The sequence below is a fragment of the Amborella trichopoda genome, chromosome 7, assembly GCF_054954075.1.
Source record: "Amborella trichopoda isolate Santa Cruz 75 chromosome 7, AtrichopodaSantaCruz75HAP2 v2.0, whole genome shotgun sequence".
Classification (NCBI taxonomy): Eukaryota; Viridiplantae; Streptophyta; class Magnoliopsida; order Amborellales; family Amborellaceae; genus Amborella; species Amborella trichopoda.
This window is the reverse complement of record NC_142342.1, coordinates 15,612,950-15,630,100: the sequence shown is the minus strand read 5'-3', so window position 1 is coordinate 15,630,100 and position 17,151 is coordinate 15,612,950.

The following is a 17,151-nucleotide window of genomic DNA, read 5'->3' as shown; positions in this document are numbered from 1 at the left end:
GACTTTACACCCTTGTGCTTTGGAATTTAAGGGTTTCGCACGTGTCATTTTCCATATAGGAAATTTATAAAAAATCCTATTTTGTTATCAAAATTTTTAAAAAATCATGTATACGGTTGTTTATAACCAAATTCGGGGGAATATTGAATGAAATCCTCTCTGATTTATGCTTCAAACTAAACTATCAAAAAGTTTATTAGAGAATAGTGAGTTTTGTCGAGTTATAGTGTATGAGAAGATACATATATGGGTATGTAACTTCCCTTCCTATAATGTCGATAGGACTGGCTTGAAATCGTGCAAGAAAACCAAACTAAAGACCAGGAAAATACATAAAACAGGGAAAACAAAAAAAACAAAGAAAATAAACTGAAAAGAATGAAAGAATTCAATTGAGAAAGGCTTATTGGCCTGGGACACCTGGAACCCAAAGTTGGGATCCGCATCTTACCACGGGTTGATTTACTCCTTTTGTTCTCTGTTCTCTTGAAGAATTTGTTACATTGCACCAAGGGTATGTTCTTCTTACGATTTTGATTTCTTATGACATATTCATCCTATAGGCCTCTTTTTTTAAAAAAAATAAAAATAAATAGGATTTTGATGAATGTAGATAATTAGAGTTGAGTTTCCTAAGGTTTTCTCTAGGTTTGCTCTAGCCTAAGGGACTTTTGCTCTAATTTCTAAGGATCTTCTTTAGGAGTTTTTTTAGTTATGAATTATGGGAGGCTAGAAGGGGTTTATATAGGCTTTAGTTGGATTTTAGTTCAACTAGGTTTAGGAGTTCTAGGCATGTATTTATGTTTGACTTTTGACCAGTAATTCAAATGTCCATCAGGTTTAGGGTTCCCGAAGAATTTCGAAAATTGCCTTCTGAATATGGAATCTTAGATTTGGGCGATACAAAAAAGGGCTTATCTAGGCTAGATAGAGTCTCTTTGGAAATCTGGTGCTCAAAGGACTAGTGACGCATATCGCATCACTAGTACATTCCAAGCCCAAATTCTGGCGGTGCCGGACCTCCAGTTGAGTTCAGTAGTGGTGGTCCGGTCCAAATTAGACATGTTTTCAGCCATCTAATCCAAGCTTTGTTGCCTTTCTAAAGCACTATCTTTTAATCTAGATAAGTTTGGATTAATCATAATATCTTTAAAGAGATTTGGAAAGATTTATTGATTTTCGTAGGGATTATGGATTAGGGGCTATGGTGTACTAGGAGTCACTAAGCTAGTATGGCCTTAATGGTTCAAAGTTACATGAGAATTTAGGGTTCTAGGAATTAAATAAATTAGTTAATTTTGAATTTGGGCTCTATATTTACCCCTATTTAGTGCACCCTATTCTTCGAGGTACAGGTGGCAGTGAAGATGTAGACATTTGCTGTCAATTTCTGACCTTGAAGTTGTTCCTAATATCAAATGGTAAGAGGGTGTACTAGTCCATTTTTGGAACATCCTCAAGATGCCATGTCATCCAACTCAGTTATCTAGGGCATTTTTTTTTTTCTCCTAGGTTTTTTGGACTTGAGCGTTTTTAAAATATTTATTTACGTTGGTTTGTCATCGGACTCCGAACTGGATTTTTTGCCCATGCCACTTGATCTTAGGTTTTCAAAATTTTCAATTTCTCAATATGAACTTGGCTATACATCCTTATTTCTATTTTCTGTTTTAGGTTTAGGGCTTTCTTAAGGTTTACATTGGGAAAGTTTTACAAAGGATTTTTCTTCAAGACTTTTTAGAGAAGGCAGAAACACATTTGTATCATGTATGGGTATTTCAACTCCTTTATTTTTTATAACATTCTTGAAAATTCCGAAAATAAGGAGAAAATTGGAAAACATAACCAAGTGCTAGGTGTTGAGATTTTAACAAGTAATTAATATTTTGGAAATCACAAGATCCAAAATTTGAAATCATCCAAATCAAGATCAATTTTCAAATTGGCGTTTTGGAAAATAAAATAAATAAAAGTAAAATGACAAAGTTAGTAGTTTAGGCTCATGACCTTGTGCAACATTTTTCTACAAAGGACTTTGAAAAAAAAAAAATTGAAGAAAGATTTTAAAAAATTCTTTTAAAAATTTGGGTCTTACAGTTCGACCATTTGTGATCTTTTTGGTAGATTTATGAAAAATCATCATGCACTTTCTCATCTTCAAATCTTAGTCCTCATGTCGTAATACAAAGAGGAGTTTTTTGATGTTTTCAATGAATCTGTTTCTTGTCAAATGCATTATACTGCCTAGTGGTCGGGATAGCATTTGAACTATAAAGAAACTTTTGGTTTTCCTTAAAATATTGGACCTCTTTTCTCGACTTTCATGAAATTTTTAACATTTTTCATTTTGTTTTTATTTTTGTGGGTCTCCTTAACCTTAGGAATTTTTGAGCGTCTAAAGGTTTTTGCTTTTTATATTTTGGATGCCCCTCGTGTGTTCATTTTTTTATGGGAAAAAGCATAAACCTCGTCTTTAAAATTATAATCCTAAATAACCCTCTTGTTCTATAAATATCTCGTGGAATCCCCTAAGTTAAAAAAAAAAAAACTCGACTTTTTTTTTTTATCACCATGGTTACTAAATCTCGGAGAAGCTCTCCTTCTCTTTCCCTTGCTTCATCACCTGTAGACCTCTTCCTCCATCTCTCTCTAGCAACTATCCTGAATATTTCTCTCTCACTCACTCTACTTGGGGTTCCTTACAGATTTTCAAGTTGTTGGATTTCTTTTTAAAATGAATCGACTTTGATGGGTGGTTGAGACCTTTGAACCTTGGTAGATCTCCCTATTTTTGACTCTCGGGTTTGCCTTTGGATGGGGTCTTCTTTCCTTATTTCAACCCTTTTCTTAAAGAGTAGATGTCCTTTGTTTTTCACACTTAGGAACTCGATTATCTTTACCATTCTCCGGGTTGTAGGGAGGCTCTAATCTTTGTTACCCTCATATTGCTCTTGCATGTAGGTTGGTTTCAACATCTCTTCAACAATGGTTGCCGAATAATAATTAAATCCCGTTGAGTTGTTCCATATAGACTTTGAATTTTCAAACTTAAAATCTGTTTTAATTTCTTATTCATTCCATCTCATGTTTGGATAGCTAAGCTCATTTGGTTTTCATTTTAAAAGGATAATCATTATTTTTCTTTGGGAATTAATTCTTTAGAATATCGAGTGTAAGCGACAATGAATGCCTCACTTAGCATTTGGCTCTTTGAAATAGGCAAGTGATCACTCCACTCCTTTTCAATGGGCTTTTGCAGTTTGAACGTTAGGTTGCTCTTCATGAAATAGTTCTATGCTAGACACTTCCTTGCTACTTGAATTTCAATGGGCTTTTGCAGTTTGAACCTTAGGTTGCTCTTCATGAAATAGTTCTATGCTAGACACTTCCTTGCTACTTGAATCTAGGTAAGTTAGACGAAGCTGCTTTTTACACTTTGGTGCCTTACGGCATACTGGGGTTTAGCAGATAAGGCCTCTACCTCACAGATGCCCCTATTGAGTTAGTTTATTTGGATGTGATTGCTCTTAATGCTTTTATTTGGTCTTCTTTGACACTAGGGATTTGTGTCCCATGAGGTGGATCTTCTTGATCTTGGGGTGCCCCAATTAATGGTGTCATGACGCTGTTGATTTCTTTGGGTTCTTTTTTTTGATTCCCCATTGTACTTAAGTAAGTTGTCCATTATGCTATCCTGGGAGTAGAGCCCGGTCAGACTTGCTTGATTTAATTCTTGATTCTATTTAAGTGGGTTGCCCTCCTGAGAAGACGATTTTATATAATCTTCTAACTTTGGCTTTTCATCCCAAATAGGTGAGTTTTAAATTTTTTTTGGTGAAGGTCGTGTACGTGGATCCTCATTATGTCTCTTAGAGACATGGAAGAGCTAGATATCTATTTGAAAGAATGAGCACATTTGGTTCTTCCATATTATCTTTTGCCATATTAAGCCGAGAAAGAGAGGTTTCTAATCCCTTTGGGTTTTATTCGTCGTCCCACATGGGTCATCTATTGCATTCACTTGGAAAAACGGATTGATTGGGTCCTCTACTCTTAATCTATTATCTATTATAAGAATTTCTTGGCTTTCCTTTAAATCCACATATGTATTTATGATCGGAATTCTCCATAGGATGGTTAGTTCTTCTTTCCCTTCTTGAATTATGGAATAGAGGTTACGACAGTCCTCATCGTTACGGTTTTGAGTATCCACAATTGCAAGGTTTTGAGTGCTTATACTCATTGTGATCTTTATTTGATGATTTTTCAGGCTGATTTCTTCTTGTGCCCCAAAGCCATGTTGGATGATCTTCAGTCCCGAGCAGAGCTCTTGACTCATTTGTCTTGATTAGATTGACCTCAGTTTCTGCCAGTGTTTAAAAAAACGTCGAGTCGAACCGGACTTGTTCGGTTCGACTCAGGAATCGACCATAGACGGCTCGAATCGCTAAAAAAATCGGGAATCGTCCGGTTCTAGAGAGAACCAGACGATTCTGCACAGTGACTCGTCGATTCACTATACGTAATCGGCGAGTCCGTGAAGAACACGGGCTGCACAGTGTTCTTCATGGGATTTTTTGAAATTTGTCATTTTTTGATCATTTTTCTTGTTTTTTTGGCATGTGATCTAATTTGCAGGCTTTAAACAGCTTTATTAAGCTTTTATATGGATTAAATGGTTGAGAAATTTTGTGTTTTTGGATCACGGAACTTGCATTTTTAGGGTTTCCGCCTTTCCTTGTGTTTCATGCCAAATAGGGCATGAATCTTTCAAAATTTGTAGGCATTTTGATCGTAAAGTTGTTCATCAAAACCTTATGTTACTAATTTGTGATAATCGTTGAGAAAAACAAAGTTATTTGGAGATTGAAGGCTCCGGTTCACAAAACCAGGTAAGAAGTTTGGGGTTTTTTTTTTTTCCGCCATATGATTAATTTCACTGCATATTTTGAAGATAATGAGTTCAATTTGTAGGGTTTTTAATCTTTATTGTGTCTATTAGGATTTAACATATTCAATTTTATGTAATTTGGTCAATTACAGCATGAATTTTTAGATGAACACAGAGATGTCTGTGGAACCAAATTTCTACTGTTTTTTTTTTTTTTTTTTCCGCCTTTTTATTTTTTGTTCATGATATATTAGAAATAATGTGTTAGATTTCTAGCGTTTTTAATCGTTATAGTATTGTTTATAATTAGATGTATTCAATTTGATCTGATTTATTCAATTTGAGCTTCATTTTTTAGATTCAATGACTGCTTGTGAAGAAAAGAACTGCGTTTTTTTTTTCGCTCAATTTAATCGATTTGATTTGATTTATTAATGATAATGTGTTCAAAATTTAGGGTTTTGATTCCTTATATTGTTGTTTGTCAAAAATGCACTCAATTGGATGTAATTTATTCGCTTAGAGGTGGATTTTTGAGTTAAAATGGCTTATGTAAGATGGCTCTGTGAAGAACAGAATTTATTTATTTATTTATTTATTTTTTTTATTTTTTTTTTGTAATCCATGATCAAATTTTTTGTAATACTTGATCGATTTTTTTGTAATCCATGATCGAATTGTTTTTTTTTTTTTTTTGTAATCCACGATCGAAGTTTTTGTTTTTTGTTTTTTTTGTAACCCATGATAGAATTTTTTGTAATCCATGATCGAATTTTTTGTAATCCATGATCGAAGTGTTTGTTTTTTTTTCTTGTAATCCATGATCGAATTTTTTGTTTTTTTTTGTTTTTGTAACCCATGATAGAACTTTTTGTAATCCATGATCGACTGTTTTGTAATCCATGATCGAAATGTTTGTTTTTTTTTTTCTAATCCATGATCGAAATGTTTGTTTTTTATTTTTTTCTAATCCATGATCGAATTTTTTGTTTTTTATTTTTTTTGTAACCCATGATAGAGTTTTTTGTAATCCATGATTAAATTTTTTGTAATCCATGATCGAATTGTTTTTTTCTTTTTTTGTAATCCATTATCGATCGAACTTTTTTTTTTTTTTTTTTGTTGTAATCCATGATCGAATTTTATGTAATCCATGATCGAATTTTATGTAATCCATGATCGAATTTTTTGTAATCCATGATCGAATTTTTTTTTGTAATCCATGATTGAATTTTTTGAAAATTTGTGATTTTTTTTTTAATCCATGATAGAATTTTTTGAAAATTTGTTTTTTTTTTTTTAATCCATGGTCGAATTTTTTTTTGCAATCCATGATCGAATTTTTGTAAAATTTGCTGTACTTTTGTTTTTTTATTTCTTTTTATCCATGATCGAATTTTTTGAAAAATGATGATTTTCCGAAAAGATGTGATAATCGTGATAAGGTTTTGATTATCATGATGTATTAAACCCAATTTTTAATTTTTATTGTTTGAGTTTGCTGTACTTTTTTTTTTTTTTCCATGATCGAATTTTTTGAAAAATGATGATTTTCCGAAAAGATGTGAAAATCGTGACATGGTTTTAATTATCATGAGGTATTAAACTATATTTTAATTTTTATTGTTAAAGTTTTTGTTGAAAAAATTATATGTTGATAGATTATTTATGAAAAAAAATGCATGTTATTATATTTTTAATGCAAAACTGTATTTTTTTTATTTGTTGTTAATGCATGTTTTAGTTGGAATGACTGATGTTAGCTGGCTTTGTGAAGAATTGTTTTTATTATTAATTTTTTAATGCAAAAAATGTATGTTCTTGATAATTGAGTTGTAGCCATGTTTGGAGCTTGCATTTTGTATTATATTATCCTGAATGTTTGTAATTGATATGTACGAAAATGTTATTGTCAATAGAGGTATTTTGCAATAACAAATAACAACAAATATGAACTACCCCAACATATTATCACTACACATGGTGATTATTTTTCTTGTTGAACTGTTAGGTTAATTTTATACTTTTTACATCTTAAAACAGTTGAATCATGTCAAGATCTGCAGAAGACCTTGCATGACAACATGGGGTCAGACTTGATCCCAACAAAAAAGACAAAATTATTTGTAATTACTGTCAAAGAATGATAATTAGTGGGGTACATAGGTTCAAGCAACACTTGGCAGGGGTTAAGGGAGAAGTTTCTGCATGCACTAGTGTCCTTAGTAATATAAAAAAACAGATGGCGGCAATTCTTAATGCTAACAAAGGTAAAAAAATTGCCAAACATAAGATGAATGATGAGATAGCTAGTTTATATACGCCATCAAGCAGGAATGATACAGGGGAGCAATATAATAATGACCTAGAAGAGCAATATAATAATGAACTGGACATAACCACAAGATTGAGTTTACATGAACAATATCAGAGGGAATGTGGGTTTAGAATGCCCGGTGGGTCTAGCTCAGACATGTGGTGGGCCTAACTCAGACACGTATGGCGGGCCCAGCTCGAGCATGTATGGCAGGCCTAGCTCAAATATGTATGGTGGGGTTGGTGACAATATGTATCAAGGAGAATCAAATGTTGAAGAAATTGTTTCTAGGTTACCTAGGAGTGCCAGTATTGCAGGTCATGGTCGTAAAGACCCATTTCTCTCAAAGCCTAAGTCACAACAGATGACCCTAAAAGGCATGGTTAAAGGTACAATAAACATGTTGGGGAGATATGTTGGTAAATGGTTCTACGATAAAGGGATTCCCTTTGATGCAGCCAATAGCCCATATTTTCCACATATGGTCAGTGCAATCCAGAGAGTCGGGCCCGGGGTAAAACCCCCAACGACATATGAGCTCAATGGGCCAATATTAGATGAAGAGGTGGAGGAAGTTAAAAAGTGGATTGAAGAATATAAACAGAGTCGGCCAAGGACAGACATTACTCTCATGAGTGATGGTTGTTTGAATAAAGTTACCAAAAAGGAGTTTTTGAACTTCTTGGCCTATTTCCCAAAAGGTACAACTTTTTTGTCTAGCAAAGACGTATCAGGGACGAAGAAGGATGCAAACTTCTACGTACGCTTATATGATCAGATAGTGGAGGAGGTGGGAGATAAGCATGTAGTCCAGTTTATTACGGATAATGCGCGTGCATATGTTTCTACGGGCAGCAAGTTGATGGATAAGAGGAAGTATCTAGTATGACCCCATGTGGTGCACACAACATCGATCTTATGTTAGAGGAGATCGGTGAGATCAAAATTGTGAAGGAGACTCTAGAGGAAGCAAGGTTGGTGTCAAGATTTATATACAACCACTCTAAAATTTTATTTCTATTTAGAGAACACTCTAAGAAAAAAGAGATAATCAGGCCTGCCATAACCCGCTTTGCGACCGATTACTTAGCTGTGGACTCCATTCGAGAATCTGAAGGTGCATTAAAGAGATTGTTTACCTATGAAGAGTGGTTAAATGACTGCCTCTCGAAGTCCAGTACCGGTATAAAAGTGGACAACATAGTCTCAAATAGGCGGTTTTGGTCGCAATGTTTTAGTGTTGTAGAGGCCACTGCCCTTTTGGTCACGGTGTCAAGAATGGTGGATGCTGACAAGAAAGCTATCATGGGTATCCTTTATGAAGGTATTGAGAGGGCGAAATCAGCTATTGGGGAGAAGTGTAATTTTGCTAATAAAGTGATTGAGATTATAAAAAGGAGGTGAAACACCAATTTTGGACGTCCAATTCCTTATGCTGGTAAATATATATTTATATCATTACAATGTTTCATTTTAAATCATTTTTTTATGAAATTGTAAATGATATTTTTCTACCTATATATTTTGTAGGTTACTACTTCAACCTAAAATTTTTCTATTTGACACCTGAACATCCCCACAAGATTATGGAAGGGGTCAGATACATTATTGCAAGGTTGGAGAGAAGCCATCGAAATCAAGTAGCAGCAATACAAAAGGTGTTATTTAATGTTTGGGTAAGAACTTCATTGAGTTGTTATATTTGTGAGGAATAATGCACTAAAACGTAATATATTTGTTTTAGCTTGCTATGTATAGGGATGCTATAGGATCTTTTGGAACTAGACTTGCCAGGAATTCTAGAACTATGATGGATCCAGGTTATCCCCTCGCTAATATTTTGGTCATTCATATATTTAATCTTATGAATTGTTCTTGCCCTTAAAATGCTTTTTGTAATTTAATCCAGCTGAATGGTATGAGATATATAGTACTGATGCACCTCACCTAAGGAGGATAGCAATCAAGGTGCTCTCCCAGACATGTTCTGCTACTGGCTGTGAGCGCAACTGGAGTACGTTCCAATGGTTGCACACTACTAGGAGGAATCGACTCGCTTCTGAGAAGCTTCATAAACTAGCCTACATTCATTATAATTTAAACCTCTGAGAGCGACAAATAAGAAGGAAGCTTGAAGACTATGGGCCGATAGACTTAGACACAATATTTGTCATAGACACAGCAGACCAATGGGTAGTAGAAGAGGAGGAGCCAGTGTTACACAAGAGAGCGTTCCTTGAGGCTATCGGTGATGAAGATCTTGAAGAAAGTGATGAGCAGCATAAAAGAGGAAGCAGCCAGCCAACGTATCCACAATTCGTCGGAAATGTCGGTGATATTGCACCTAGTGAGGGAGAATGGGAAGGGGGTCTAAGAGAAAATGAGAGAGATGATGATTCTGAGGCCACCCTATCTCAGCCATATTATTCACATATCGAGTCCCAATAGCAATAGTGTAGGGATGAGCACGACAGTGCAGGTAAGCATGAAGGATGGACAAGCTTCGGGGATTTTGGATTGGGAACACAACAAAACACTAACACTTAGGGATTTGAGAATAGTCAGACGCCTGCTAATATCGATGATTCGTTTTTAGATCGAATCAATTAATAGTCAAACGAATTCAATCAATGGCACCAGCGTGACCAAGAAGAGCAACAACGTCGTCTATCATTTTATTTTTAGATCGTATGTTACTAATTTTATGCTTTATTGTAGTCCATGTATGTTGATATACTTATTTCATGATAATTCTATGTTTATCCTTTTGTGTGATGTAAATTAAATGTTGAATAGTAGTTCATGCAGGGAAAGAACATATCAATATTCGTATATTCATGCAAAAATATGAAAATTCTTAATGGAGTACTCTCATTTCTTATTGAATTCCTAAAAACCAATATTTATAATGAATTTTAATAATTTTTTAAGATTTTTTTGAAGCTTTATTCTGACCGATTCACCCGATTCCCGATACGAATAGCCGATTCGCAGATCCGAAACGGTTTTTTGGGTGCCCGATCTGCGTCACCGATCCGCTTCTTAAACCATTGGTCTCTGCTGTTAATGAGAAGGCCGACATTGTATCCTTTTCTTTATTTGACTTAAAGATATCATCTAGGTTTGGAGTCTTAAAGATGTCTATCTCTTAATGGGGAGTGGAAATAGGCTTAGTTTCCTCCTCAGTCTCTTTGTAATGCCTATGATGCCTTTATCAAATCTTGGACTATATGCCTAAAGGCAAGGTATTCCTTGGTGTTGTGGGCATAATTTTGATGTCATTCACACCACTTTGCTTTGTCTCCAGTAGAAAGAGTAAGAATCCAAGTTGTAGGCAATTTTACAAGCTTGTGGGGTAACAATCCGATAATATTGAGTGTGAATTCCCTAGGCACGCTTCCTTGCATCTGCTCTGTATAGAAATGAGCTCGATATGTATCTCTAAGCCTTTTACAAAGAGATTCAGGCTTGGACGGGGCTCTCAACTCATTGATTACAACTTCATTAAGTTCACCACTAAATAGAGATTCATCGTGATTAGGCTCTTGTTGAGGTGCAACTAGTGGCTGATTTTAAACGAAAATAGATCTATTATTTTCTTAGCCATCTCGAACATAGTGTTTAAGGAGAAGCACACATTGCTTTTACTGAAGAAGGATTTATACACGAAGGCCATGCTCTCGAGGAGGATATCGATCTTGGTAGGGTGTAGGGTCAGAGAGAGCCCATTCAAGAACTCGAGAAGCGACATTTTGAAAATGCTCAATAAAGCTGGGGAATGGTACATCATCTTTTTGCCCCATTAAAGTAAGCTCCTCTATCTAGATGGGTTGAGGTTTGCTTCCATGGTAATGAGACTAAATCTTTTATAACATCTCGTCCGGAGTTGTATGGGGGTTGTCTTTCAATAAATTCGTGACCACACATTAGACGACACCCTAGCTTTCCTAGAGTTTACTCAAGTTGGTACCCTAACTCCTACTAGTGTTAAATTGGTTAGATGGGTTGCACCAAGCAATGCCATGGTTACTAAAGGCATAGTTGGGTGGCCTATGTGAGACTTGAATCACTTGACCCCAGACTGGCTTGTTCACAGGGTTGACTGATGGGATTGTAACTAAACATTAGGGTTAACAAGGCCCACTTTGGCTGGCCCAAGGGTTTTAAGGATTTGAAAATCTAACCTACCTTGGCCATGTCGATTGAAATTAAGGCTAATCCCGATGTATTTAAGAGTTGATCCTGGTCTAATCCCCTGATTGTTCAAGGTCCATAATGCTGCAGATCTGGTGGTCCACAATTTTTAAATGTTGGCTCTGAGAACCTCCAACTGGGAGACTTAAGACTTCTAGCTATTTTTCCACATGTGTCAAGGTTGCTCCCCCATTGGGAGGTTATGAGTCACAGGAGAATTTAAATTGTATCCCTCGAACCTATGGTTGGATGTCCTAGACTTATGCTGGGACGAGGTTATAAGGTCAATATGTAGGCCACACCTGACCCTAGCCCGGTCTTGGGACATGGTTTTAACCTTGACTAAACTAATGGTTTAAATCTAAGATAAAGAGGCAAAACACAAAAAAACGTAACCAAGATTAGGCCAGGCAAAACACAACACAAAAGATTTTGAAATAGTTGACCTAATTTCTCTTGTAAGATTAAGGCCAAGTTGGGGGTCCTATTTGAAAAAATGCTTAAACGTGGGTAGATCTAAATGAGTACCCCATGTAAGTAGCGTATTTCTATGGGGTCTTACTATTGTGGGCTGCTTGTAGGGCAAAGAATCCCAGAGGGATGGGCATAGGTGAAGTGGTACAATCCGCAACCGTCCCGCTCCCTACAGCTAGGTGCCCCCACAATTTTAACGCCGGTTTTGAGGGCTTTTGCAAACAATGTATGGAAAGAGCATAGGTGCGTGTACATGAAAAGACATGGCAAGACAAGTAGCAGTGCCAATCAGGCAAATAAAGTGTATGAACAGTATTGCACGCCAAAATTCATACTTCAACTTATTACAATAAAAGAAGGAAAAATAAACTTATTAATTTTAATATTACTTTTATTTATTTTCAGTTTCCTAAAACTGGAAAAGAGAAGATACGGATGAAAGGTTGAATACTCACCAGAGGGTGACAACAGAAAAACTAGGGTTCTAGGGGCTAAGCCTGTAATGTGAAGCGCAATGTGTAGTACATCAAGCAACCACCAAGGACGTGACATTAGCGACACAACATTTTCTTGGTGTTTGGACGAGTCTAGATCAAGGTAGTGACACAAGTCTAGATCAAGGTAGTGACACCCAGTGCATCATGGCTTATTTGATACCTACGACACAATGTGTAACAGATTGCTGAGTACCCTAGATCCTCTGATTTATTATATAGTGATTCCTAACCTCAAGCTGTCAAAACAGGTTGTGAGAATGATTTTTTAGGGTTGATTTTGCCCAGGATTTCACATGATTTTAAGTTTGACATGCCCCACTGCGGGTGCCAAACTTTTTACAGCCCTGAATTTGGAATGAAATCCTATTTGATTTATGCTTCAAACCAAACAATTACAAATTTCAATAGAGAACGGTAGCTCGTCTAATTATAAGGTATGGAAGATAGACTTAAGGGAACATAACTTCTCCTCATACACCATCAGGAGACCAGCTTGAAATTGCACATAAAACCAAACAGGAGACTAGAAAAACACAGAAAATAAGGAAAACAGAAAATAAAGAAAATAAACTAAAATGACAGAAAGAATGCACTAGAGCCGGACCACTTGGCTTGGGAATCTGAAACCTGAAATTGGGATATGTATCAGACTGCGGTTTGAATTACTCCTTTTGCTCTCTCTTTTCTTGAAGAATTTGTTGAATTATACCTATGATATATTCTTCTCAAGTTCTGATTTGCTTTAGGCATGTTATCCTTACGAGTTTTTTTTTCTAAATCAGGGTTTTTGATGATTGTTGAGAGTGAGGGTTGGGTTTCTTAGAGTTTTCTACTTTCTCTTTCATTTCTAAAGAATTTTTCTAGGATTTTTTTTTTAAAAATTATAAATTATTGGAGGCTAGAGGGGGTCTAGATAGGCTTCAATTGGATTCTACTTCAACTAGGATAAGGAGCCCTAGATCTATATTTAAGTTTGACTGAATTCAAATGTCTAATAGGTTTAGGAATTTAGAAAAATCCTAAAAAATGTCTTCTAAAAACCGAATATGAGGTCGGGCCAATACATGAAAGAACTTATATGGATTGGAAGGATTCTCTCAGAAAATTCGGGGCTCAAAGAGATCAACAACACATATGGTACATTCCAAGCCCAAGTTTTTCCTGGTGATGCCGGACCTTCTGCAGAGTTTAGCAGTGGTAGTTCAGTAATCTGATTCAGGCTTTTTTTACTATCTTAAGCGCTGTTTATTGTTCTGGATGATTATGGATCAATCAATATATCTTTAGATAGATTTGGATATATTTGGTTTCATGACTAGATTTCGGTATATTTAGAAATTAAAGAAATTAGCCAATTTCAAATTGAGTGTCAACAATGTTCATGCCCCATTTTAGGAGTGTATATTGTACTTTAATTTTATTGTCTTTTCTAAACATTGGATTGAGCTTGAATTTAGGGAGTTCATAGTTCTCACCATATTACATTTGCAAAAAATAACAAAAGATGGTTTAAAATAAATAAAATTTTATACATTGAAAGGTTGTTTTGGTCATTTTTATTTTAATTATCTAGATTTTTTAAATATTTTAGTAGACATGATTATAGCTAGAAGTATAGGTACCCAAAAATTTGAGCTTAATCGATTATATAGCAGAAAATAAAATTAAAATTCCATATTCCCTATAAAAAAGTGGGACTTAAATGAATTCGCAATATATGAGAATATTTTTAAATTAGAAAATAAAAAAGAGATTTTCTATTAATTTCCTTTTTCCATTTACCCAACCTTTGTTTGCGAAGTTTTGAAAGGTTTCTTCCTAGATAAAATAAACCAGGGAACTGCAAAGACCAGCAAATATACTTTATGGCATAGTTAGAGATTTCAAAGTTTAGATATTTTGGCGAGATTTCCCTAGTTTTAAAATTTTAGATGCTTTGAAGTATTTTCCTACATATGTAGATGCTTCTCTATGGTTTTTTTGTTTGTTCTTTTTTTGCTTAGGTAGCGAGGCATGAGCTCTCTTTCTCTCTCTAAAAACCCAATATCTTTTTCTCTTTTCAAAACCCATTTTCTTTCTCTTTCTAAGACACCAATTTCTTTTTTCTTTAAAAAAAGCTGTTAACTCTCTATAGAAATCCAATCTATCTCTCCAAAAACTCATCCTTTCGCTCTAAAAATCCAATCTCTTTTTCTCGTTCTAAAAATCCACTCTCTCTAGAAACTCAATATCTCTTTCTTTATCTTAAATCCCATTATCTCTTTCTCACTCTAAAAATCCAATATTTCTCTACGAACCCATTCTCTCTCATTAGAAACCCAATCTCTATTTATCTCTCTAGCAATCTATTCTCTCTCTAGAAACTAATCTCTCTTTCTTTTTCTAAAACCCATTATCTCTCTCTAGAAACACAATCTTTCTCTATCTAAAAGCCCATTCTATCTCTCTAAAAACTCAATCTATCTTTTTCTATCTAAAAAACTCTCTCTCTATTTAGAAACTCAATATTTCTTTCTCTCTCTAAAAAACTAAGCTCTTTTTCTCTATCTAGAAATTAATCTCTATTTCTCTCTCTAAAAATCAATCTCTTTCTCTCTCTAAAAACCCAATCTCTCATGTCTCTCTCTCTCAAAAAATTCATTATCTCTCTAGAAACCAATATCTCTTCTCTCTAAAATCCTAATCTCTCTTTAAAAACCCAATATCTCTTTCTCTCTCTAGGAACCCAATTATTTTTTAAAAAATTTAAAAAGTATTTTTAGCTTACTACAAAAAAAAATGTTCGAAGAGTGAAATAAAAAAATAAATTAAAAGGGGGGGATTTCGTAATGGGCTGGCTAGGCCAGGCCTAATATATATTTTTTGGGTTGGGTTGGGCTCGCCTGGGCTTTGATAGTACATATTCGGGGCAGGGTGGGATTTTTGGTACACTTTTTAGGGCGGGCCTTATGGGTCGGGCCAAAGTATTTTCGGGCTTTGCCGAGCCTCTGGCCAACCTAGCCCTATGGCAGCCTTACTTACACCCCTAGCCCTAATTATTTTGAAAAAAATTGGATTCATACCTACATAGGTATAATTCTAATTTCTTAGATTTTGAACACTTTTTGTGGAAATTAATTTCATAGGTAAAAAGATTTCTTATTCTTGTGATGAACCAAATGTGAGAAATTAGTTATTTTATGAGAAAATAATTTCTATGAGATTATTTTTCATACGAACCAAACGTGCCCTAAAAGCTCTGAAGAACTCGCTATTTTTAATTTATTAGGACTCCTTGTTTTCTTAGTGAAGCATATCGCATTTTACTTTGAATAAAGTATAAGCATGCTTCCTTGAATTGCTCAATGCATGCTAAGCAATCCGAAATGTAGGACTGGCAACAGGTAGGGTTTGGGTGGACCCATATCTGAGCTCGATGGTGTAGAAAAAGTTGATGTATCGATTTATCGAAGCTTGATCGGATCTTTAATTTATCTGACTAATGCAAGGTAAAATATTGTGTATGCAATCACCATATGTTTCAGGTTCATGAATGAATCAAGCAAACTGCATTTTACTGTAGTAAAAAGGATTCTGATAGATATCCAAGGAACAAAAAAATACGGTATCAAATATATTTATGAAAATGATATTAGTCTTGTTGGATTTTCTAATAGTGATTGGACATGTTCTATTGTTGATCCGAAAAACATTTTCGACTATATACTCTGCATAGGTATAAAAGTTATATCGTGGTTCTCATGGAAGCAAAACATTGTTGTTGTATCGTCAGCAGAAGCCAAATTGTCACCGCCGATCAAAGCACATTGTCATTACAACATGTCGATCAAAGCACATTGAAATTTCACCACCGATCAAAGCACATTGAAATTTGACATTATTTCATCAAGAAGCTGACAAAAAAAAAAAATAGAGCAAAATTGATCAACACAAATGACCAGCTTGTTGATATCATCATGAAAACAATTTCAACATACAAATTTATCCAGTTTAGAAAAATAATGAGGATGATAAATTAAAAGAGATTTGAAATTAACTTATCATAACGTCATCTTTCCAATATCATCTAACGTCACTATCACTTCCACATCATTCTATCTTTCCTCTCTCTCTAGAAATATCTTCACTCAAGAAGAAGACTGAAGCAGTCTACAAATAGAAAAGCCAAGCCGTTGAATATTACTTACTAAAGAAGAAAATAAAAGCAGTGTAGGAAATTGCCATAGAAAGTTCACGAAAGACGGTGAAACCAAGAGGACCGCCAAAGAACACTTCTGTATAATTGTTAATATGATGGTGAAAACATCTATAAAAAGGGATGACATCCAACATCAGTGTTCAATGTGGATGATCCAACTAAAAATACATGTCATATACTATTGCAAAAAGGAGTCATACAGTGAGTGTGGTCTTAAGTCATACTAGTTTATTGTAACCGTTGTTATTTTGCATTTCAAATACAATAATGAAATATTTTTGAATTAATATTGTTTTCTCTTCACTCTACTATCATTCTTTGCTATTTTCCTAACAAATTATCATATCAATGCTTATGTAAATTCCTACAAATGAATAATTTGGCAACAAGCTCAAGGAATCATGTGCAATAATTTAGAAAAAATAACTAAAAGATAGAATCACCAATCATGAGAGGAAATAAAAAGAGACAAACCACAACACTAAATTAAATTAAAGTAGTTCATCCTTTGGGATCACATCTATGGGCAATAGCAAGTAAAATTCTACTATCAAAAGAGAAATTTATAAGGTGATACAAT